Source organism: Pezoporus flaviventris, unplaced genomic scaffold (assembly GCF_033815535.1).
Source record: "Pezoporus flaviventris isolate CSIRO_AGI_PZ_B2104156 unplaced genomic scaffold, CSIRO_AGI_Pfla_v1 ptg000007l, whole genome shotgun sequence".
In the NCBI taxonomy this organism is placed as follows: domain Eukaryota; kingdom Metazoa; phylum Chordata; class Aves; order Psittaciformes; family Psittacidae; genus Pezoporus; species Pezoporus flaviventris.
In genome coordinates this window covers 78,937,438-78,960,066 of record NW_026892555.1, presented here as the reverse complement: position 1 = coordinate 78,960,066, position 22,629 = coordinate 78,937,438, and the positions used below count along the sequence as shown (strand labels likewise).

Genomic DNA, 22,629 nt, shown 5'->3' with positions numbered 1-22,629 from the left:
TAGCAGAAAGCTTTCACCACAGAGACTAGTGAATTAAAACATTTCACCTGATGTGCTAGGTCAGGGGAAAGTAATTATTTCTTGCCTGTTCTTTTAACCTGCAGAGAGGAAAACATCTGGGAGTAATATGTAAAGTAACACTGCATGAAGAACTGGAAAGCAGGTGGTTTTAAGCTGGCAGAGACAGTTGTGGGGAATTCCTGGATTTTTCTGAACGCTTCTGTGGTGATTTGGGATGGTGGAGATAAGCTCTATGTAATTGTTTCTAAAATTGTTTGTTTGTCTTGTATAGTTTGTCTTGTATAGTAGTTGTGCTGCTGGGAGAACTTGGGGTCCCTTGGTTTCTGTGTGACTGAGGTTTTGGTGTGAGTTTCCTAACAGAGAACTGTTTCAGAGTAATCAAAATGGTATTGCTTAGCAGCCTGAATGAAGCTGGTTTTGTTTAGCAGGTTTGAAGGAGAGCTTAGGAAGGATTTCCTTGAGAATTTGATTTTTTAAGTTTCTGGTTGAAGACTATGAGCAAAGCGGATTCGGAAAATGTTTAATTCATGAGATGGTTGTTAGTTGTGTTCATGGTATTAATTCTATTGAGATTCCTGCTAGCAACAGGTTCTTTCATCTGTTTCTATTTAATTATTATAAAAATGATTAAAAAGTGCAGGCCTCAGATAATTACTGTAATTTTCATGGGTATATTATTTCAGTGGCTTTTTTTTTTTTTTTTTATTAGCAGAATTGAATGTAGTTCCAATAGACTTTAGATCTGTTTAGCATTATTCCTTTCATGGAGACTGAACACCACATTTAGTATCAGTCCTGAAGGCTACTACTGTTAAGTTTGTTTGACTATTTGTTTGTAAAAGACTGTATTTATAAAAAAAAACAAAACACAACCTTTTTGTTTAAGAGAATACTAAACCCCCAAGATTTAATGCAAGGACTCTAGTTTCTCTGTTTCAAGAGCCTACATGGGATTCTTGTCAGGAAGAAATGATAATTCAACTGAATATTTAAGTGTTTGATTAAATCCTATTGATTTCAAAGTTAAAGGTATGCTTAAGTGACTTGATTAGTAATGCTTTTCTTAAAGAAAATCTGTATAAAGTTAGTAGTTTGACAACATTAATAGGATGGGATTTTGGATATCAAGCATGTACCTATAAGGATAGCTTCTTTCATGCCTGATGTATTCACTCACTTTCTTGGCTTTTTTAGCTTAATTCCAGGAAATGCTTTCATGTCAGCCTTGTAGATATTTTAGAAGAAATTTCAATCTCTTCTGAAAATTAAGGCTTCTGTTGTATGCATAGTTTTAGACTTCATTGTGTGATTCCAAAAAGGCAGTTCACAAAGAAAAACTGATGTTCTAAAACTTTGGCATGCTGAGTGAGAAATGCATTGGGGGTTCCTTCAAATAATTTCACAGTTGCTTCTTCTGGTGTGCCTTCAGTACCTGCAAGAATGTATCAAAACCAATATTTTCCCCCCACACACACTCATTTAGAAAAAAAGAAAACCAAACCCTACTCAAACCCATAATGTTGGATATAATATAGATATGCTATGTTCTGTTTTTTTTTTTATTTAATTTCAACTGATAAAAACACATCCAGGTTACTGTGTTTGTATTTTTTTATTGCTTCTCTCATGTTCATGTATCACTGAATTCTTAAATGTGTATGTAGCTTATGTTAACACTGGCACATCTTGGAACTTTTTTTATCCATGTGCTGCCCCTTGTGAAACTGTCAGAATCATCTCGGGTCAAAAGACTACTGTTCTTAATTCAAAGCCTCCTTAAAACTTAGATGGTAATTAAAGAAATTAAAATGACTTTGCTTCCTGATGATATCATGTGAAAATCTTGTTAACTAATTATTTGCTTTGATTGTTAATTCTGTTTTATGTTACACAGTTACAAACAAAACAGTTCATATTCTATTGCTAGTCACATAAGCAAATTGTATGAATCTGGAATGCTACTAAAAGAGAACTGGCCCTCTCACAAGTGTGTTAAATACCATTAACAACAGCTTAGTCCTGCAGGGTATTAAGTTCTGCTCACATGAGTGAGTCTGATTTATCTAGATTATTTCTCTTTTTTTTTTTTTTTCCCAAGCTGAAGACTTGAGATGCAGATGAGAATTTGTAGGATAAACCAAATCTAAAAGATGTAGCCTATCATACATACTTTATAAAAATGAAATTGACTATATAGAAAATGTCTGAGACCCTAAACCTGTATAAAAATTTTAGGAAGTTGGATGATAATTATTATCATGCTGTCTTTCTGGTCTTTGGGAAGGAAAGAAGGGAAAGTTAGTGCAAGCACACAAAAAATTATTTTTGGGGGGTGGGGCGGGGAGAGGGGGAGAGGAAATCACTACTAGAAAGGATGTAAAATGATTACTTTATTTCCAAACAATTGTTGAGGCAGATATTGTCAAATATCATTGCTCTCCTTCTGATCAGTGTGGATTTGATTCCCATCCTCTGCCCTCTCCTCCTTTTTCTTTTCTTTGTCTTTTAGAAGCAACATCTTTTCTAGGCAGTTATGGATAATTAGTAGTACATGAATTTTCTTGCTTGTGCCCAATAAATTTTTTAAGCTCTTATGCTGGGATTTAGTTTTGTTACTTAATTTATGTTATCCTTGGAGTGTCTGATCCAATTATACAGTCAATTGGGCTTTGATACAGACAGCTAAGTTAGTAAGTGATAGGAACTAAGCTGTAGAATTGTCCATAAACAGAAATGGGTGTTTGTTAAATGTTTACTCTATTCCATCCCTGCTGAGTAATACGTGTAAAAGAATGATCATAAAGAGGTAATTAGGGAGGATAAGAGACATAATTTAATTAGATATTCTAAGTTTTCATCACCTTAACCACACACAGTTTGTACCAAAAAAAAACCTAAAAACAACAACCACAAAACTCCAGGGGATAAATACAGGGTTTTCTTGTGTTTTGTGGAGCCTAGAAGTGTAGCTTGAAATAGGTAACAAGTCACATCTTCAAATGTTTTGTGAATGCAGAAGGAAGCAGAGGCATGTATGTGAGCCATTAACTATTAATTAAACTGGCCACCTAGCTGGCTAACCCACGTTTGAGACAACACCTGTCTTCATTATCTTTAAGCTTTATGGCTTTCCTGCTGATTTGACTTTTATGTTCAATACGTGGCTCTTTCAGGAGAGCCACTAAGAGCTTCTCTTGAGCGGCTTGTAGTGCAATTCCAGTACATGCTCCAATATTAATCTTCTGCACTTTAACATTACAGGAAGCTATAGGTTTAGATATACATAATTTTTCATAGGCTTGTCTGAGCTAAAATACACAGTTTGGCTTATATTTCTAGACAATTGTTCAGATTATTTTGTTGTGTGTCTCAATTTTTCTATAACATCAGAGCATTAGAAGATAGTATGTGTTCTTATAGCTGTGCTTTCTTAATGCTTTCAAAAGATTTAATCTTTTTTTTATTGAATAGATTCCAGAGAAATGCAAGGGGTGGGGAAAAAAACTGTTCCTTGGGGTGGCTTTGATGTATAGCATGCTGTGACAGAATTATAACACTTCCAAAATAAAAGATATTAAATCCTGCTGATGCTGATACATTTTCAGTGTCCCAGCATGTAGTTAGATCAGCTGCACCCTTAACTACGGTTGTATTGTGTGATGTTGCATAATCAGAATATGATGCTGTTAGAGCTATAGGCCTTTCATTATGGTTGCTGTTGAATGGCTGCATTCAGTATTCTGTATTCCACTCCAGGGAGTACTGCAGACGTGCTTTCTACAGATTTTGCAGCCCCATTAAAAACACTTGAATCTTCCTTCCATTCAGTGTGGGGTTTAACTGGTTGCATATATGAAGCAATAAGCACTGCATTGAACAAAGAAAATTTATAAAGCTTCTATTTTATTACCATGAAAGTGAACAATTTTGAAGAGGATCTAGAATATATCAAAAGTGACAAAGTAGTATTGAAATTTTTTAACATGCCTGTTTACCCTGCTCAGGATCAGGGAAAGGTAACTAGGGGAGTGAGAGTAGTTAGAAAGCAGTCCTCTTTACAATTTTATTCTATCAGCATGGATTTGTTTTGGTGGTGTGGGGATTAGACTTCACTCTCCTTATGCAAGCTGCTTTTTTTTTTTTCCTTCTCTAGAATTATCTAGTGATTTAACAGTGAAACAACTTCATAATTTGGAAGGAGACACAAAAGAGATGGTTGTATTCTTTAGGCTGTGGATGCTTTCAGGAAGTGCTGGAGCTTTTTAGATCTGTTCTTTTTAGTTCCTCTATTTGGTTATCTCATTTGGTGTTTTGTAAACTTTTGACACACACTTCTTTCTCCACCCAGAGTTTTCCTTCCCATTTGTCTTCTGTAATAAATGTTACTTTGGTTCCTGTAAAATTAGCAATCAAGAAGGCCCCTCTCCCCCATCACTTAGTCTAGCTTTTGAAATGTTACAGAGTAACAGGCTTTTGAATATGCAAACTGACTGTTCTGTTAAAAATAATAAAATTTCAATATTAAGTAAAACAAAACAGCTTGATGGTTAGAATTTTATTATGTTCTTATACTGAAGATGTTTTGAATCATTAAACTGAATTCAGTTCACTGGTTTATAAAAAAACAAACCAAAAAACCACAACACCCCCCCCCCCCCCCCCCAATGTTACTAAATCCTACATGTTACTTCCCAGACAAATCAATGTGGTTTTGTAAGAACAAAAAAACCCCAACTTTTAAGTTGACTTTTTATATGAAATTGGGGCAATAGTGGGAAAAAATAAGACCTGATGGCTGGTTTCAGCTCATCTGAGCCTTGTTGTGGTATAGGACAATTCAGTTAATCTTTCATTGTTCTGTTCCTAAATCTTGTTGGTAACAAAGTTTGCATCTGGAAGTTACTTAATCTATATGGTAAACTACAAATTGTTTGAAATTATACTGCTTATATATAAAGCATGATTGTTGTATAGCTAAAGTGAGTTTACTTGGCTAAAGTGGGTTTAATTATATAAAAATTGGGTTTTAAAAATTGTATTTTTTGAAACAAAGATGAAAATGTATCTACTGTGATCCTTTAAAAGAGAACTCTTAAAAGCATATTCAGAACAACAGAGGAATTTGCTTTCTGGAGATTTCCACTGCAAAATAATATACTGTTTACTTGTGTTGGCTAACTTGAGCTAGCTGTTTGGTTGAGAATGTCAGCTTGTATCTAACTGGAGTTTAAAACTACTCTTCTCCCTCCTGTGAACAAAATAAAGAAGTTGGTGTTTGCCACTGAAATTCATCATTCAATCCCCTAGCTATTGACAGCAACAGCAAAGATAATCGGAGATTTTTCAATCACCTCAGTATGCGGAATGATCAAGTAACCAAATCTTTATCTTGTTGAAGGGAAAAATGTTCTAGTGGATTATAGAATGATGAATGACCATAAATTAATTGCTTCATATTCATTTTTCATGTCTCATTGTCGTGGTTTAAACCCAGTCAGGTAACTTGTTCACTCACTCCCAGTGAGTGGTGCCGAGCTGACAACAATCAAGGTCCGTGTCCGTCTCCCCCCCGCCCCCGCACCGGGGCTCTCCCCTTCCCCGCTCCCGGAGGAACGGGGAGGAGGATCGAGAGAGTGCAACTCCTACGGATTGAGACAAGAACAGTCCAGCAACAAATCACCACCGCTACTATCAGCTAAAACAATGATAAGGGAAAATAACAAGGGAAGAGGGTACGATACCACCGATACCACCGGCCAAGAAAGCGAGTTCCACCCGGAAGCTCCTGTCCTTCCGGGTAACTCCCAGTTACCCCCCACCCCGGGCATGACGTGCTGTGGTATGGAATACCTCCCCGGCTAGCCCGGGTCAGGCGCCCCGTCTCTGCTTCCTCACAGCTTCCCCTCCTCCCTGGCAGAGCATGAGCCTCACAGAGTCCTTGGTCAGTGTAAACATCACTTAGCAACAACCGAAAACATCGGCTTCACCAACACTGTTCTCAAGCTGGAAGTCAAAACACAGCACTGCACCAGTTAACACAAAGGAAAAACATGACTGCTACTGCTGAACCCAGGACACTCATGATACGGGAATGAGGGATACTTTAAAAAATTAAATAAAATCCAACAACAGGTACAGAACAAATTGAAAGAAGTATTTGTCATGCAAAACACAAACTGTGGTATCTTCTTGCCAGCAGTCATCATGTCAGAGCAGAGTATAACTGCACAGAATGATTAGACAAAATCATAAGTTCTTCACAAGCTATCAAACACTAAAATGAAGACCCTGACTCTCATTTAAAGGTCCAGAAACTGTAGGTTAACATATCTCAGTAAGGAGCATTTTCAAGTCTGTTTTATTGAGCACATAGTATATGCTTTGATATACCTGCTGGGTTCTTCGTTCAGACTGGATGGATTCTACCAGGTAAAGAAAATGAAAAGTCCCAAAAACCCAAGAAGCACTTACTTCTGAAGAGAAACTGTGAGGAAAAAGGGGGGTTGAGGGGGGCAGGGGGGAACGGGGAGGAGGGAAGTATAATCTGAATGAGGTATAACCAGGAACCAGGTTAGGGAATGGAGAAGGGACCAGAAAGATACCTAAGGACCACTGATACTTGCTGAAGGCATATACGAAGCCAATGTAGTTTGCCCAGAGAGCACAAACATGCAGGGAAATGTAGATATGTGAATGTTTGGGAACTCCCTGACAATCTTTAGGCAATTGGTACTGAAGACCCAATTCCCTAATTATTCTATTTTGGTATTGAATTTTTCTGTATGTTATCTAGTGCTAATTGTTGACACAGATAGCTTTTTAAATCTTAATTCAGTTCCAAGCTTGTTTGAACATACAACACTGCTTCATTTCCAGCATGGACTGTTTTAGCTTTTCTGGGAACTTGTTTATCCTGTTTTTTTTTGTCTTAATTTCATCACAATTCTGATGTGCTTTCTAGAGCAAGTCTGTCTTTTAAGCTAGATGTGCCAAGCTCCTCTCCCTTATTTCTTAGATTTTCACTGTTTACTTGCCCTTTACTTGTTTATTCCTATGCATTTGTTTGGTTAGTTTTTCTCTGGTTTTGCAGGTGGCTTGAACCTCTAATCCTCTCAATCAGAGACCTTCCTTGTAAGTAAATTAAAAATAAAAAACAAAAATTGAGACACAAAGAAGGATGGAGGTGAGTCTCAAAACAACAGAAACTTGGACTAAATAAACTGAAGGGGGAACAAGCAGTGCTTCCCCAGCAGTACCCCGGGATCCCACAGGTATCCAGAGGCATGCATGCCCAGGAACCTGATGACAAGAGTAGATTCCACCTCCCATTCCTCCTGCTTAAGCTCCCAGTGACTGGACAAGAGCTAGGGGGAGGTTTGAAGAGGAGCTCCTGTGACTTGGTAAGATCATGGGGAATGGCAGCTTAGGAATTGTGAAAGGGGATCTTGCTGAGGTCTGAACAAAGGGCAGCATCCCAGTGAGTGCTGTGTGAAATGCAGATGCAGTTATTCAAAGAACAGATGTGAAGGTGCAGCAGGGTACCAGAGCCAAGCTTGACAGCCCAGGCTGCTGGCTGCTCAGTGTTGTCAAGCTCTTTGCAGGGTGTTGCCTACATAGGATGGGAGGTGCTCGGAAATCCGTATTTGTTGAACGTGTTTGTGGTCCCCTCCTTGTTCCTCCGACCATAACTATGTTCTGGTAACCTTAGCTGGTGTTTCTACCTGTTGGCTGGTTATTTCTTCAAATTTGATTAGTCTTGTAGCTGTTCTGGAGGGTTATACTTCCTGCTCCCTCACTACCCCAAAACATAATTGGCTAGTCTCTGCTGTTTTCCTGCTTTTCTTGGTGGATGTAGAAGACAGGAATTGCACTGATACCCGAACTACTGGGTTGGTAGTGCAACATTGGTATGTTATTTGGAGACTTGACCCAGTAGTTTCTTCCCTTTGTTTCACCTTGCCAATCTCTACAGAAGTTTTGGAAGAATGCTCTTTGTTTCTGCTTCAGTACTTGCAAGCATTAGGTTTTAAAATGTAGCCATATGTGCAGTTAAAATGTTTATTATTTCTGGTAGGGAAACATTTTAAGGCCAACAAATGGCTTTCTCTTTTCTCCAGACCTCTTCTCTGTCTTCCTGCAGTCATAATAATCTATTTTGGACATATCTGAGCTAGATTAAGTTTGGTAAACTGCCAGAGCTAGCAATAATAAACCATTTGGCTGTGTCCTCTGATATGATGCATGTCTGACCATATATAGGAAGGAGAAGAGTTAAGTTCTAGTCATTATGTAGAATAGATAAAATATCAAGATTCCAATTCATTGGATGCCTAGTTGCCATAGCTTCCATATGTTAATAAGAATGGTCCTTAAATTTCATTTATGGTTTTGAAAATACCAGACAGTTGTTCTGACACTTTTTGCTCATATTTGTTTGTTTCTTCTAGGTTGACTCTGTAGAACTAACCTTTTCAATGTACCCAAGCATTCTGCTTGCATGCCTAATATCCAACACCTAACTTCATCAAGTTCTCTACAGTGAACTCTAAGTCTTTTGTTTAAAACAAAACCAAACCCCTTCCTCTTGTGAGGAATTCAAGAATGAATCTGAGGGTTTCTAATTCTCTGTGCAGTGGGAGCATCTTCACACACACTTCATAATAGTCAAGCTACATTTTTATCTGCCGACATATTGCTTGTTTTATAGCAGAAACAGCGTGGTGTCACCGGGAAATGTCAATTTGCTAGCTATTTCCTTTTCCAAATCATTAACAAGATAGCCCCATGAGATTTTTCTACTTAGAAATATCTGTAGCTGTTTTGAGGAATAACTTCTGAATTTATTTCCGATTGTTTAATTAGTTTCTGAATAAAGACATTTGCCCCATAGGAAACTACCTAGTACACAGCTGGTGACATAAAGGTAAATAATTAATATCCTTATATGTAATTAAAAAATTAATACTCCTTTAGGAGAGATCTAATTATAGGTTTGTTTTTTTTTAAAAACTAAAGTTAATTAAGCCCACCTTCATCTACTCCCCTTTCCCTGTTTGTGTGTGTTTGTACTTCTGCTGGGTTAAAGAAGAGAGATTTCTTTCCCCCGTCCTCCTCCTCCCCTTACTGGAGCCATGCTGGCTAGAGTCTATCAAGTTATATTTATTCAACTGTTCTGCCATCCTATCTTTAATTAGATTCTCTATCAGTTTACTCAGTAATGGTACAAATCTCACCAGGATATAAATTCTAGGTTCTTTTTTAGCAACATTATTTAAAAATAGGTATTGCCTTATTATTTTCCCCACTGCTTGCTAGCAGCTGAAGTATCCCTGTAAGGACATTCTGCAGATTTCTTTTCAGGTTTTTTTTGTTTGTTTGTTTATTATTGTTTGTTTGATACTGCATCCTGTTCTCAACTTTTTCCTGATTATCACCCTATCCTTAACCCTCTTTTCCTGTAGATAAAACTTTTGTCTGATATTGAGTCATGGTTTTAAACTAGTGATTTGAACACTACTATGCATGTTCATAACAGGTACTTGGGAAAAGTAGTGTTACTGGCCAGCATCTGAAACTTACAATGGAAAGCTTAGCGTTCTATTGTAGAAATGTGGTGAGCCTACACTCTGGAAAACTATCTTCAGCAATTTCTTTCTAATGTGCCTGGTCTTTGCACATTATAGGTAATTGTGCAGATAGAGTACCTATCCATTTGGAAAATTAAATGCAGTGTGAATGTGGTGAAATAAAGATGAAATGGAAGGTAATTAAGTGGAAGGCCAAAATTTTAATATCTTAATACAAAGGAGCAATGTAAACGATCTGATTTACTTAACAGCTTCTGTCATATATAGCCTCATTCATGTGCATAGCTGAAAATAATATTGCACACTGACTCAACAGCACTTCCACACTGGCTACTTAATAAAACTTTATCTGCAAAGGAATTTTTGAAAATTAATCTTGAAGTGGTGGGTTGGGCTTTTTTAAGCAAAAGCAAATGTGTTTATTTGTAGAGTTAGTATTTCAGCTTGGTTTCAGCTGAAGTGGTTCACATTGCTCTACCACAAATACCCTTTCACCAGTACTCGTGCTTAAGAAGTTAACATACCTGTATCGCACAGAGTCTTCTGCTGGAAATAAATGCCTTAACTTAATGGTTTTGATTAAGATGTCTTTGTCTCAATTATATTTAATCTGATTTGTGTGTATACAGATAAACATATTAATTCCATATTAATATTCAGTTCCTGAGTAGTGTCAAAAAGGAAATTAACTGCAACCAAAGGCAAATAATTTGGGTATGAGGGGAATTTATGTATATGGACCAGAGTATATGTTTGGGTACGAGGGCATATATGTTTCATGTATATGGACCAGAACTCTTGAAAGTTAGGATTCCTAGCTATGCCCAAGGCATTATGCTATGTCAGAATATCTTTATTCTGTCCTACACTTCTGAAGGGGAAAAAAAAAAAAAAAAAAGACATGTTTTGGATTGTAACAGTGATATGCATCTGAATGTCCCGTTGTGGTGGGTAAATACTGGGTGGGTCTCATCTCCCCTCCAGGAGACAGTAAGGTGAAAAAGCTTGTGGGTTGAGACAGATGGGAATCACTTTATGGGTTACCATCAGGGGCAAAACAGACCTGACTTAGAGAAAAGTCATTTATTGGCAATCAAAATAGATTTGAGTAGCAAGAAACAAACTTTAAAAAAAAAAAAAAAAAGAGACACTATCTCTGACCTTTCCTGAGCTCAACCACTCCAGGGCCTTCTACTCCTCCCGTGGTAGCACTGCGGGAGAACGTGGGGGATTGTGGTTAGTCTATAGCGGCTTCTCTCTGCTGCTCCCTCCTCCTTACACTCTTTTCTTTTGCAGCCTGGAAAAGGGCTGCAGGGAATCCGCCACGCCACTGGTGTCCCTCCCGGTGCCGCAGGGGCATCTCTCCCTGGCGCCCGGAGCCCCTCCTGCCCTCCTCCCGCTCTGCCCTCGGGGCTCGCAGGGCTGTTTCTCACCCGGTTCCCCTCAGCCATGGCTGCCGGGCGCCGTTTGCCCTTCCTTACCCCGGCTTTCCCCGAGGCGCCCGCCTGTGGCTGAGGGGCTCAGCTCTGCTCTGCTGTGGGGCCGTTGGAGCCGGCTGGGACCGGCTGTGTCCGGCATCGGGCAGCGCCCTCGGCTCCTCACAGTGGAAGCCCAAGCAGGTACCCTGCCACCACCAGTACAGCAGTTGGTGTTGTTCCCTGTCCCGTGTGCTTTGTGTAAGCTGTATCGTGTGTCTCAGTATGTTTTTGTTGGTTTTGTTTTCCTTTTTTTTTTTTTTGGTTATAAGAATATTTCCTTCTTTCAGATTTGTTTATATTATGTTTGAGAGCTTCTACGTTAGTGAGAGAGGATGTAGTTGAACTCGTATTACTCCTTTATGACACTACTGCCGGCTGCAAGCAGCTAGAGAGGGGGATTTAGGTTGCTGTGCTTAACTTCTGCCCCTTGTAAGGTGGTTTGTTTGCTTTGGTCAGGTTTTTCTTCTGGGCTGTTGGTCTGTTTTAAAAACAACTCGCATTGCAATAATGCAGCTTTGATTTTAAGGTCTCTTCAATGAAAACAATATTTTTACTCAGTAGGTTATAAAACCCTTTTTTTCTTCTTAAAAAGCATTTTATGACTAAAGAGCTTGTATCAAATTGCAGTTAGAGAAGTAAAAACCTATATGTAGCTTAATGAGTAATTGAAGAGTTGGATAATGGTGATCCCTTGTAAGAGGTTTTAATGAGGAAAATGCTCTTTAATCATCTGATGATTATGGAAGAAGAACACTAATCTGCACGCTTTGATGTCCTGGCAAGGTAATTTACTGTATTTTTTTTTTTTCTTGCTGTGAAACTGAATAGCCTCACTATGTGCCCATGCACCAGTCTGAAACATCTGGAGTCTGCTGTATTCAGGAGTCTTTTTCAAGCATTCGCCCCAGACTGCGTGAATGGAGAGCGTGTGCTCATGCACAGAAATGTGAGGGGCTGCAGGTATGGTTAGAGATAGGTTTACTGCAAGTATGTTTTGTAAGCAGTTTCCTTTTCAGAGAATCTTTATGCTTATATCTGAAAGGTGCTTTTTATAGGTAGAGATTTAAGAGCTGTGACTGGCTGTCTCAAAAATAAAAAATAAAAGGCAGCACCCCACGCTGTGGCAGCAGATAAGGATTTGGAATATGAACATGCCGTTAAAATTACAGTGTCTGAAGTGTTGTGGCCAATTTTTTATTCCTTTTTTTTTTTTTTCCCCTCACAAATGGAAATAGTTTTCAAGTCTATAATGTTTGTGTACTTACAAATGGAAGTGGCATCCCCATTTCCACAAGGAAAGTCTATATGTAAGTGTGAAGCAGAGTATATCTTCTACTGATGGTGCACGAACTGTAGCCCTGTATATGATGGCCATAGCCTCTTCTGACTGCAGTTGTCCTTTTTTTTTTTTTTTTCCCCTTCAGTACTGATTTCTGCAGCCATACTGATATATCTGATACAGTTATGATTGACTGCCAGAACTGTTCTGTTCACTAAAATCCCTCAGAGCAGTCAGTCTTCTTTTTTGCCTGAGGACTTAGCTGTCTGTGGCTTTTTCTTCACATAGTAAAATGCATAAAGCATGAAGCCTTGTAGGATCTCCCTTCCACTAATTGTAACTTACAAGCATTCTTGGCAGAACTTAGTTGGTAATTTAAATTCATTTTTTTCTTAATTACAGTTACACCATATAGTATTTCATGAGTTCATATTTTGCAGTTTCTCTTATAGGCTTCAGTTCATGTTTCCTAAATGCTTGGTTACATCCTTCCAGTGAAAGGATACAAATGTCATCTTATTTCTGATGGTATTTGTTGATCTCCAGTGGCATGGTGATTGCCTGAGGATGGGCAAAGCACCAATCTGTATGTGATGAACACCTGGTTAATTACAGAGATAAGGGAAAGCTATTTGTCTCCTTTGGTTTAGCACTTCTTGTGGATCTTGGCCCATAAAGTTTGGGGTAGATACAGCTTCCAGGGCTATTCCTGCGACCAGAGTGCTGCTAAAGGTAACTGCCAAAGCTTGCTTGGGACCAATTCTGTATCCAGTGGTCTTTACATCTCTAAGAACGTGTATTCAGATTAATAGAATGTAGTGGTTATAATGGCAACAAGTTAGCAACATTGTAAAAAAGAAACCCAAAACATGATAATCTCTTTATTTTCCATCAGTTTTGTAATTTTTAAGCTTTCTTGGTATAAAGTTGTGTTGTTTTGTTTTTTTTTTTATTGCTGTTGTTTATCTCCTGACTCTTCAGTGACTGATACAAGCAAACCCCTGAACGTGAATGAAGGTCTGCAGTACTACTACCATGTTAATGGTTATTTGCATATATATAGTGTTACAGTCTCCCACCTTCAGATTGTTATTGTAAAATTCTTCAATTCTAGTAAACCTATTAAAAAACACCAGCATCTCCACTCTTAAGAATATCTGATGTCAGCCTACCTGAAAGCCTGTGGAGGTCACCTTCATCTTGTGATGATGAGAAAAAAGTCAAATAAAGCTTAGCCTGTTAAAGATGAATCCTGTTTTTTTTCACTAATAAAAACCTAAATAGATGGTAAGACATGAGCAGTTATCATGTATGTTGGGTCAAAAGAAGTGCCCTTATAGTCAGAGAGTGTGTAGAAAATGCAATGGGAAAAATACCTACTACTCTAGCTTTATTAAGGATTTCACTATCATGTCTGCTTCTAGGGCACTCTTTAGATGGTGGATTTTCTGAAGCACTCTTTTTAAAAAATAGAAGAAGGAAACTCGAAGAGCAGAAACTACACAAAGCTATGGATTCAAACACCTGGAGGGTGTTTTTATTATCTTGTCCTGTGTGCTTTGAGAAAAGGAAAACAATGGTTTTGGTTGAAAAAGCAAAAGCTGGGTAATGGGATTACTATAACTGTCACAGTGTGATTCCACTGTACTGCTGTGTCCATGTCACATTTTACCAATAAATCATAATAACCAGCAGACAATGCAAATATCACAGCATGTTGTCTGGGAATTACTCTGATTAGTTTGTAACTTGCAAAGCCTCAGCTCACTCTCCAGCAACAAGTTCTTCTCCCATAGCTGTTATTTTTCCCCAATACTCTGTGTCATAAGAGACTGAGATTGCAGTGCCCATAATTCTGGTTTGGAGGTGTTTGTAATAGCTTGTGTTTGCTACTTTTCAGGGCTTTGGGGAGTGTGTTATTAATACAAAAGTACTTTTTTTACAGTATTCTCTTGCAAAATATCTATAACTAGCTTTTTTAATCCTCCTATAAAACTTTGCTTTTAAATCTCGTACAAAGATAGAAATGTATACTAAGCCATTATAGTAGCATACTGTTGTCAGTAACGTGTCTGGACTGCAATAACCTCTTTAGAGGCAAAAACCATTCTTAAATTGTAATTTATTTTGTTTTGATTTTAGTGTTTTAAAGGTTTTTGGTTGGTTGTTATGTTTTGGTTTCTTTTTCCTCACAAAAATAGCAAACTTCCTGTTCTGGAAATTATTTTTTTTCTTTTTATTTTTATCCTTTAATATTTTTTGTTTCTTACTTCATTAATGATTTCTGTGTAATAAATCATGTGTTCTTGTAAGCTATTTATTCTTCTACTGTGTTCTGTATTGCCTGGTGTGGTAAAAGTATGAGACATTACAACTTAAAGCTTGGAAGTATGTGCTAGACTTGTGGAAAAATTCAGCAGAGAAAAATTAAGGCATTGAAATGTTTACACAAATGCTTTTATTTTTTTTTCTCTCTCTCTAATGAGGTCCAGTTTAAAGTTTAACAAGAATTACTATGTTTGGAGTCACCGTGGCATTGTCCTGTAGGGTGACCAGAGTGAAGGACCTAGCAATACTTCCAGCATCCTTGTCTATTGTGTCTAAACTTAGACTTCTGGCATGGTAACTAGCTCTTCTTTGAAGTATGATAATCTTAACTTTCTGACCCATCTCTTCTAAAATGTTAGGTCTTGTTACTGAAAACACCCAAACATTAGATTTATGAAAATACTTTGTTCTTTTATGTTGTACCATTTGGGGTCTTGTGTACTTCATTAATATTCATTATATAATATGTTAGCTAGAAACCTAGGTTAAGTACCTAGACTTAGTTCCTTTCTGTGCCACAAATTTCCCAAGTGGTCCTGGGTAAGTCTTTTAGCTCTCTAGTATCTTGGTTTCCAATCTGTTTAGTAGAGAAAATATTATTCTTCCCATTGTGAGAGAATATGCGATATTGCTGTGGAAATAAACTCACAATGGATTCTAAAATGCTCAGGGAGTGTGGTGTGGCGATATATGCTAGAGATGAATATGGGAAGAAGCAGTTGCATCTCCCAGTGTGGCAACTGAGGACAACCTAATGACTGAGTCCCAAAGTGTATTTGAGGTCTACAGAAACATACTAGTTTCACATTAACTGCGGGACCCTTGCAGCATTAATAGAGTAAGATATGGGTTTAACTAAAAAGCAAACTGGATGTTTTTCAGTGGTTTCTAGTATCACTTTCTGTTCTTCATAAATAGCAATTTTAGCTATGAGCATGTACTTTGAACTACAAACAAAAGTTTAAGAAACTATGGAAGTGAATTAACAGACTGCTCAAATCAAGTCAGTGTATTGAAAGTCAAAGAATCATAGAATGGTGTGTTTGGAAGGGACCTTTAATCTTGTCCCACCCCCTACAATAAGCAGGAACATCTTCAACTAGAGCAGGTTGCTCAGAGCCACATCCAACCTGATGCTTAATGTTTCCAGATATAGGGCATTTACTATTCTCTGGGCAACTTGCGCCAGTGTTTCACCACCCTCATAATAAAAAAAATTCTTGCTTATATGTTGCCTGAATCTATCCTGTTTTAGATTAAAACAGTTACCCCTTGTTTTGTCTCTAAAGGCCCTGCTAAAAAAATCTGACCACAATAATATTTTCTCCTGGAAGTGTATTTGGTTTGTTAACATATAAAAAGAATGACTGTTGCTTCATTTATTAGAGCATATGTAAAAAATTATTTACTAGGGAAGTGGATTTTTCGCTCCCCTGCTTTTCTCAAGATGCGTTCCTGCCAACATACAGATAAAATTATTTGAAAAAAATTTACAAAGAACAAATGCTTCTCTATCAAAATACACAAAGAAGCTCAGTTGAACAAGCAGTTTAATAGAGAGAATTAATGGGAAAAGAGCTGGTAAAAAGCTCCCATGCTTCAAGAAATCTCTGAAGGACTGAATATAAAGAAAAAAAAAAAAGCTGTTTTTTCAGAAAGTGTTATGGGCGCATCTGAAACATTTCAGATAAATGTTTTATTGGATGAATCCCATTCCAGTGGTGCACTCTGGCAGCAAGGTTATGACTGAACCAAATGCCAAGATTCAGTTGGCCATGTTTCAGAATCACTGGACTGGACTGTAATTAGCTACTGTAAAAATAGGAAATTGTCATGCCTGTTGTAGTTTAACCCCAGCCAGCAACTGAACACCACGCAGCTGCTTGCTCGCTTCTTCCCCTACCCAGTGGGATTGGGGGGGGACACATATAAGTGTAAAAGTGAGAAAACTGGTGGGTTGAGATAAAGACAATTTAATAGGGAAAGCAAAAGCTGTGTGTTGCAAGCAAAGCAAAACAAGGAATTCGTTCCCCATTTCTCATCAGCAGGCAGGTGTTCAGTCATTTCCAGGAGACCAGGGCTGCCTCACATGTCCTGGTTACTTGAGTAGACAAATGTCATGCCTCTGAACAGCCCCCTTCCTCCTTCTTTCCCCCTGGCTTTATATGCTGAGTGAAACATTCTATGGTGTGGAATATCCTTCTGGTAAGTTGGGTCAGCTGTCCTGGCTGTGTCCCATCTCAACTTCTTGTGCACCACCGGCCTACTCACTGAGGGCTGGTGTGAGCAGCAGTAAAGGCCTTGACTCTGTGTAAGCACTGCTCAGCAATAACTAAAATGTTTACCAACACTGTTTTCAGCACAAATCCAAAATACAGCTCTGTACTAGCTACTAAGGAAAAAAACAATTCTACCCCAGTCAATACCAGCACACCTGATAACACCGGAAGCAGCATCAGCAGGAATTTGTACCTTGAACACAGCAGAGTATCTGAGAGGCTCCTGTATATACAGCCTCTGCTGCTGCTCGCTGATAACATAGTGGGCAAGTCCTTTCAAGTCAGGAATTTATTCTAAAATAGGTCAATAGAAGCAGAGAAATATATTGCTACTTGGTGTATAGATAATTATTGCTATTAGAAGGCCTTCTGAGTGTACAGGCATGCATCTAAAAATTTTGTGGAGTTTTGAAATTTTTTATAATTTTTTTCTTCTGCTTTATTGTTAGATTTGTTGAGACTACTTGCTGCTGGTATTGTATTTCATCTCTGGTTAGAGCACTTTCATCCATCCATCTGTATGTATCTATTAATAGTTAACTTCTAGGAACCCTTCTGGGAGGGTGAGAGGTAGGGAGAATACTCTCCCTAAGTGTTGAATTACCACTCCCTGGGATCTGGGAGTCCCTAGGGGCACGAGTCCCACTCCTACCCCACCCTACCTTCCCTATCCTGAAGGCAACTGAGTATTTCTTATCCTAAAAGTCATCCTGAAGAAATACCTGCTCTTGCTGCAACCCAGAATGCATTTGGAGGTGGTCTTGATCATTCCCTGTTGCTGTCCAGCTTAACACTAAGATGATGTCTACACTACTAGCTTATAACAGTGCCCTGGAAATTTCCTCAGTTCTGAAACAAAATTACCTCTGTTGTTGGGGGGAGGGAAGGAGAAGGTTTGGAGGACACAGGGATATGACATACCAAACCATCCATTAGGCTTAAAGCCTGTTCTCACTGTTCTTGCAAACACTTCTTACTCACAGTTCAGCAACAGGAATGCTTCAGAGACCATTTAAAGATATCAGATAAGCAGTCTTCCATCACTATCTTATAGTGAAGCAAAAAAAAAATTATTAGGAAGGATTCATATCACTTCTTCACAGTGGCTTGAGCGTCTGAGACTATTATATGTCTACTTAAATATGTGATTATAGATGTAGCTAACACAGGAATCTTTATTTCCCATGCTGCTGAACAATGATGGAAGCAAAGGTGCTCTAGGTACTGCTAAGAGTATCTTTAATCTCTTGTAGCTAGTACTAGAAATTGCTAGAAGTACTTTACTACTCCTTTCATGTAGCTCTGTCTGTGGTGTTTCTGCTGATATAAGCATCTACATCAGTAAACATATTCTTACATCGGTAGTATGTTGTTCAATAGCTAAAACAAGATCCATTCACAACATTATGATGCATGGCAAAGAGCAGTTTTGGTGCATCTTAGCCCTTGATTAATTGGTATAAAGCTTTATACATTATTTACTAAATATTATTTGAAAGGTGTAGAATGATCTTGGGAAGATGTCAGTATTTTCAGTTAGGGTGAAATAATTTTGGAAATCAAAGCTGAAAGTAGCAATAGGTAGCTGAAAGTTCAGATCTTCAAGACTGTTAGTGTTGTTAGAACTAGAGCTAAGTCTTCAAGCCACAACCATCATCTCACTTCCCTCATGCCAGATACTGTTGTAAATGTACACAGTAAAAAGTTGCTTCTGTTATGTAGAATTCTTCTAAGCCCATGTCTACTGAGCTTCTTACTCATGCTTTCTCAAGTGAGAACACATACACAAAACCTAGGGAATCAAGTTAATATTGCATGTTATCTTGGTAAGGATGTTATGTACTTTTATGAAGTGCCGCATATGGATATCTTTAATTGGTTCTTCAGAGCAGAAATGCTTTGCCTTTTCACTCTGGACAAAATCTTGGGAAAAATCCCTGACTTTGGGATGATAGCGTTTCCTTTTCCCTTTATTTGTTGGTCATATTAGGATGAATTTCTTCTGGTATATACTGTTGTAGTCTATGATGCTAGATGGTAAAAACTTCCCAACCTGCTTGTGATTTCAGATATTTTTTTACCTAATAATGTATTTGTCCTTGTATTAAGTAATGACAACTTTGTTTCACTAGAAATTGCTACTTTTAAATTGAGTAATCTTCAGACTAATTGAGTAATCTTCAGACTAACTGAGAACAGGTGTCTGTACTTTAATATTGCAAGTATATTAAAGTGTGGGAGTATGTAATTTTATTGTTAAAGAAATGATATCTGGTCTGCAAAGTAAAAGAGTAAACCAAAATTAACTCGGCATGTTACTAGCCAAAGTACACATCATACCTTTAGCATAATGTGCACTGAGCAGTGTTTTTATGAAAAAGCAATAACTGCAGTGCATTCTTTCTGGTGGTGGGATCCAGCAATCCTTGGACTTTAACGCAAGCGCTGTACAGTGACAGAGTATTTTCCTTCAGATTTCTAAATATGATGGACTTCTGCAAAGCATCCAAATTTTTATCATGAAGTTAATGAGATATGTCGTAATCACAAAGAGAGCAACTGAAAACTGTTAGAGGAAAACATTTCATGCAGGATCCAACAGCTGGAGAGGTGAGGCTGCCACAGATCCACATCACCAGGTGCAGCTAGGAGTGAGGATGAAGAAGTACTCCTACAGGCATGCACACATAAAGGATACATTATATATCCATGGTCAGCCACACAGGTCAGACAGAGGGTCAGAGCTCTAATTGTCTCTTCCTGCTTCCCTTTCTTCCTGGACAGGTTGGAAGTCCATTGATGAGAACATATGTGTATGCATATGTACAGGATCCCTCCAGCAGCTGGGTCTGCTCAGTTTTTCCAGTAACTGTCCCTGGATCCCCATCTTGCTGATTGCTGGGACCTAGACATGCAAGCTTCCTGAAGCTTCAGCCCTATTCCAGTTGCTGGTATAGACTGCTGATGTGTGTACACATGTACACACACATCTTTCCCCTGCTCTCAGCTGGGCAGGACTGCCCTGGTTCCAGAGCTGACTCCCCACTGCTTTTGCTCCTAGAGACACACAGGTGGCCTCACAACTAAAAGCTGCCCTTATCTCCTTGTTCCCAGATCACTTCATCCACTCACAGATAATCTGGGTTGATCTTTGTTAATGATCACAACCTTGCTCCAGTACCCATACTTGCTTCTGTCACTGGCACCACAGACACATGGGCTTGCCAACCCCAAATGCTGCACTCATGCTCCCATACATGTATGTGCACACAGCATGGTTTTCTCACCCATGACAGAGATAGAAAGTTTAATAAGATAGGGCAGGCTACACAGTTCTGGCACAGGGCATGGCCAGGTAAGTGTCCTGACGAGCCAACTATTTACATATGACCAGGCTTTTACATCCCCTTACCACTCTATTTTCCCATTCTTTTTCCTACACAACTTGGCTTTTCCCATCTTAGGTTCCTCCCCTAAACATCCCATAATAAGTCCTGTGAGCCTGGACTGCTTTTCCCTGCTTCCTACAGTGTGTCCCCTGGGCAGCAACCTTTCTGGTCTGGAAAGTGATCTATAAAGCTGCTGCTGCTGACTCTGTTGTGGGTTTCATGCCTGGGCAATGAGATGGAGGCTCTGTTTGGACAGCTCTGGGAGGCACCGAGAGAGGGTGTTTGTACCTTGGGTGTCCTCAATTTGGGTTCTGGCCTGTGTTTGTGCATCCCTGTGTTCCTCTGGGCTTGTGGAGATGGGCTTTGGAGGGGCTGGTGGCTCCTGGGATGGGCCTGGGAGCAGCTTGAGCAGGGTATTATTTGGGCTTCCGCTCCTGCTGCTGTGTCTGAGCGCCTTTGTGGGTCTGCAGATTAGCTTTATCATACAACCTAGCAATAATGAATGAAGTATAATATCTTATGAGTAATAGGCTATGTTTACTAGTTCTTAGTTTTAATGGAGAATTACTGTTACCCAGTTACAATATGTGCAAGTCTCCAGAGAGGAAGGTGTTTCGAGTTGAAATAATTATAACTTACTGTTAGATTGTTTTCCTGAGAATTTTTTGATGGGTTTTTGCCTTTGTTTTGTCCTTAAGATAGTCTCCATAAGTGATCCTTCTGTTTTCAATGGTTGTTATTCAGAAGACTCAAACTGTAGCAGGCTCTCATCTGAAATAGCTGACAATTTGTTGTCTTTCGCAGATGAGTATGGAAAAGAGGAATTAAATGCACAGTGTTCTCTTTACTCTTCCCCAGCTATCTGTCATGGTGGTTATTTACAAGGTCATGCTGTTTTTTCCCTAGTTGTTGAGTTACTCTGACATAACAGTATTGTTTTATGGAGAAGTTTTGCTTGGGACAATGTCAGCAGGAAAACGAGTTTAGACGACCTTGTGATTTCAGAGCTTACAAGGGATCAGTCTCTAGTGCACAAAACTGCCTGTCACTGTTTGAGCAAGATAAAGTTTTGTAGGCTGTAAGAGAGGAATAGATGTTTTTTATTAGGGAATTCAGGTCTTTCTGAAAGGTGTCAACTGATTGGGGAAATACAGCATGTGGGTGTATGCCCTGCAGACGGAATTTGTCTTCTTGTGTTGTATTTGGTCTCTGAGGTCAGTGATAGGGTGATAGTCACTTGCAAAGAAGCTCATTAGTTAAATGCCCTTTTGCCTAATGCAATATTTTATTTTTTTTTTTTTTTAAAGAGGATGCTTCTAGATTCAGCAAAGCTAAACCAGGTGTGCTATCAGGATATTTTAACTGTAGTCACTGAACTGTCTTCTCGTTTTCTCATGTCTCCTTGGGATGGGTGTAAGAATTTACCTATAGCTTGGTGAACCCACAAGGAAGCTCATAATTTTATAAGAAGGTAAGTGTAAGCCAAAGGAAATACTTGAAAATGCTTGCCAGAAGTCCTTTAGGTGCCGAGCCTCAGTATTCAGATTTAGCCATTTCGGGGGAAGCAGAGATGCAAAGGTTTCGCTGGTTGGTGCCGTGACTCTTAGATACGCATTTCGGTAATTTTGAGGATGCATGGAACTGCCTCTGTTCAAACTGTATCTACATCTCACTATTAATGTGATAAGCCATAGTGAAAGTTTTGAGGAAAACCAGCCTTTATCTGAATAAAATAATCTGTATAATTATGCTTCCCAGGTTTCGTCTTCTAAGACGTACTCTAGAATTTTTACCAAGGGGGGGAGAAGAACTGTTAGAATACCTACTTGTTATCCTATTTAAATTCCTCACAGGTGATAAAATTTAGAACCATAAAATCATAGAATCACAGAATAGTTAGGGTTGGAAAGGACCTTAAGATCATCTAGTTCCAACCCCCCTGCCATGGGCAGGGACACCTCACACTAAACAATATCACTCAAGGCTCTGTCCAACCTGGTCTTGAACGCTGCCAGGGATGGAGCATTCACAACCTCCTTGGGCAACCTATTCCAGTCCCTCACCACCCTAACAGGAAAGAATTTCCTCCTTACATCCAATCTAAACTTCCCCTGTTTAAGTTTTAACCCGCTACCCCTTGTCCTATCACTACAGTCGCTAATGAAGAGTCCCTCTCCAGCATCCCTATAGGCCCCCTTCAGATACTGGAAGGCTTCTACGCGGTCTCCACTCAGCCTTCTCTTCTCCAGGCTGAACAGCCACAACTTC

At 38.9% G+C, this 22,629-nt stretch overlaps 1 protein-coding gene and 1 long non-coding RNA gene across 4 annotated transcripts in view; both read left to right on the top strand.

The window, feature by feature from the left end:
• Positions 1-22,629, top strand: part of CDH12 (cadherin 12) — a 540,002-nt gene that overhangs the window by 97,690 nt on the left and 419,683 nt on the right. The gene's annotated exons all lie outside the window — the stretch shown is intronic.
• LOC133266409 (uncharacterized) lies at positions 18,934-21,216 on the top strand. Its single transcript, XR_009742382.1, has 2 exons — positions 18,934-19,009; positions 20,437-21,216. It is a non-coding gene; the product is annotated as an uncharacterized LOC133266409 (long non-coding RNA).